Below are 3266 nucleotides of genomic sequence, written 5' to 3'. Positions count from 1 at the left end.
CACTTATACATGGATATCTTAAATAATAGAAACTTTTCCCTTCGTTTGTTCCCTTCGTTTTACACGCAAACGGCGATTTCGCCTCTGAATACGATTATTTATAAACAAAAGTCGGGCAAAAGTGGAGATTTGGAAATTCATTTCGCGTTGTATTTAAACTGAGAAAACCGAAGAAAAAGTGTGACCACGGAGCGACCACGGAGCCAGCGGCTCGAGGGAAATGATTAGCTGCTAACAAGTTCAACAGGTTAAGGTCACACAGTCATGTTAGCTATGTGTTGTGCAGTTGAGGAACCTTGAACTGGTATGTTATGCTAACGTTAGCACGCTATACCAAAAGAAAGAAGAAAGAAGTAGCTGCCATTCGAAGAGATGTTTGGATAACCACGATTCACACCCTGCAATGAACACATTCGTGTCAGGTAAGCAAGCCTTCTCAACTTAGTAGCATCTAGGGCTAACAACAACAAGAGACACGTTTGGACAACACTTACAAAACTTGATTGACTATATTAATCAGTCAAGTTCATGAGGTTCACACGTTTTGTAAACATCACGCATGATATAATATCTTATGCAATGCGTTTGTATTAGCTGCTAGTAGATGGTAGCTGCTAGTTGGTATGGTATCTACATTTTAACGTTAGCACATTGAAATTGCAATCTTGCAATGTCTTATTCCATTTGATAGCCTACTAAAACCTATATTTCACATGAACACAAATGCTGAAGTCGGATTATTCTATTGTCATTAACGTAGTATCATCAACTTTGAAATTGTTACTGTTAATTAGCTTATAGCCCACTGTATCGTTGTTATTTGTATGGGCGTCTGCTAAATACCGTAACCATAACGTAATTAGGCTATTATGCTATCCCTATCTTTTACTGTCTGTGGCTAAACCCAGTAGTTAACTTCCTAATTTCTGTATCTGTCCCTTATTAACACCTACATCGTAAATCCTCATATTATACATACTTTATTTATAGCTGAGCCTCGGATAATAGCCGTGGTCGTTTTGAACAAAGCCTGCCCCAAATAAAGGTCTGTGCGTTGCGCAGCCTCTACTTAAAAGACCCTGGCCATAATTTGAGGATTTATGTTAGGCTAGGTTCTAAGAGAAATATATTTACTCAGGTTGGACAATGTAATGTCTCACACATGTCGTGTTTTATTTGACTCTGCCCTGACTTTTTAGGAGCGACTGCTTTGGACTCCAGTTTTGTGCGCAGTCTTTTTGCACACACCTCGGGGAGGGAGAAGGACAAACAACATTCAGCCAATGAAGCACAAAATGCGTGACTTGCAACAATCTCACTGGCTGTTCAACCACCAATGTGGAGGAGCATGAAGAGGCTACTATTTCTACTGACCATCACAGTGACCACAACTATGAAAAGACCTGGCATCGGAGATGTCAGCACTGGAAAGTGAGTGTGTGTGGCTCATGAGTTAAGGGCCAGGGATGAGGAACAGTCCTTGAATGAATACTTTTTTGCTCACTTTTTTGGAATATCTAAATTCACGGTCATCATAGTGTTCATTAGCACATTAGATGTAATGTTTTTCAAATTCTCAGATCTAATCTTATGGCCACCTAAGGAACAGCAGTGAGATCACAACACATGATTGGTCCAGTGTATCCCCAACACATCACATGATTGGCACGATGTATTCACATGTCATCTTTTGGATCTTTCAAACTGGATTGTGGATCCAAACATTGTAATGCTTTGTTTGACACTGTCTTGACAGGTCTTAAATAAAATATGTTGAACCATGAGTTGAGTTGTCTAAATCTATTGGTGTAAAATAATTTCTAAATTAGTTAGTACTGTTTTGTAGTCATAGATGTTAAATGTTATTTTGGTGAACCTACAAACCTAACAGTGTTGCATAGTTTCTGCATAAGAGTAAGTTGTACTCTCAAAATCTGTCTTTATTTTCTTATTTGTGGTGCTCAATGTCATCGTGTCAAGTGGTACATTTTACCTTATCAGGTGCTGAAAGGTCACTGAATCAGTTTTAATTTTATTATTTAAATGTTGCAGAAGACACTATTACAGATGGTGAAGTTACTCAAAGTAGTATGAAATTATGCCTGTGAATGAGTGTATTTGAACACTAGAGGTGTGTTGTGGTGGAATTCACCTCTGTTATAATGTGACAGCTGTTGTGGTAAGCTTGCTCCTGTCGTTAAAGGCAAATACGCCTACCTAACTTGCTATTGTAGCAGGGTTGATTAAGCTTCCCTGGATTTCTCCTTATTCCCTGCATGTTCTGTACAATGTTGCATGGTGAAAAACTGTTTCATACTCCTCTGGGTACAGTAAATAGTAGGCTATTGGGTGTGGAAAGAGTTGGTTCCCACGCTGCGGAGGACCCCTTACTAGTTTTCATGTAGCCCAGAGGGTGCTGCGACAGTCCTGAGGCAGAGGTATGGTGTCATCAAAATGATCTAGTAGAGTTGTAGTTTGTGCTTTTTCTGTAATGTAGTCTATCTACTTGTATTGTGCTCATTATATACATTGGCTACGTTGTTTTTATATCTTGCCAATGTTAGTTGGTTAGAGTTAGCTAGTTTGCAGAGCGTGCGGTTGTGGCTCCATATCGGTGTGAATGATATAGGCTACGTACAGAAATCGATGCGTCTTGCGTGATGCATGTCTGATTGCTATTTTTATATTTTGTGCTTCAGACAGAGCAATAAACAGCAAATTAAGGTTACACCGTGTTGCTTGGTTTTATGTAATAAAACCTGCCTGTAGCCGGCTACTTCAGCAAAACCCAGTTTCGATTTTAAAAACGCAATTGCGTGAGAGGGAGAATGCCTCTTTGCGGCTATTTATTCAATTGTATGGGGCACTAACATGAGATTGCTAGCTGTTGGCCACTTAACTAACGTTACCTAGTCAGTAAACTACCACTAAAATCATGTTTTTATTATAGCCTAGGCCTACATAGGCTATTCCCATGCTGATGCATCGGTGCAGTCTCCGGTTTCCTGTAGCCTACAGCCCCCGGTTTTGGTTGCCCGTCCCCGGGAAAAATACAGTAAAACTACCTAGCCCCCCCGTTTTTTGAAGACAAAACTTATATGTATTTAAATCGGATTGAGTCAACCTGAAAATGTCCCAGTTTTTATCCCACATTTTTGGGATTATCTTCCCGGTTTGGGCGGTCCCGAACATCATCACCTTATCTTAAAATAGCCTAATTAACACCACTGTAAGAGGGGTTAACTAGATAAATGTATGATATGGAA

At 39.7% G+C, this 3266-nt stretch overlaps 1 long non-coding RNA gene across 1 annotated transcript; it reads left to right on the top strand.

Annotated features, from left to right (window-relative positions):
• The first annotated feature begins 336 nt into the window (after positions 1-336).
• Positions 337-1784, top strand: LOC134069228 (uncharacterized). The gene is made up of 2 exons (XR_009936791.1): positions 337-422; positions 1200-1784. It is a non-coding gene; the product is annotated as an uncharacterized LOC134069228 (long non-coding RNA).
• Positions 1785-3266: the final 1482 nt, after the last annotated feature.

Source organism: Sardina pilchardus, chromosome 21 (genome assembly GCF_963854185.1).
Source record: "Sardina pilchardus chromosome 21, fSarPil1.1, whole genome shotgun sequence".
NCBI lineage: Eukaryota > Metazoa > Chordata > Actinopteri > Clupeiformes > Clupeidae > Sardina > Sardina pilchardus.
The sequence above is the reverse complement of the archived record's forward strand: the minus strand, read 5'-3'. Positions and strand labels throughout refer to the sequence as shown.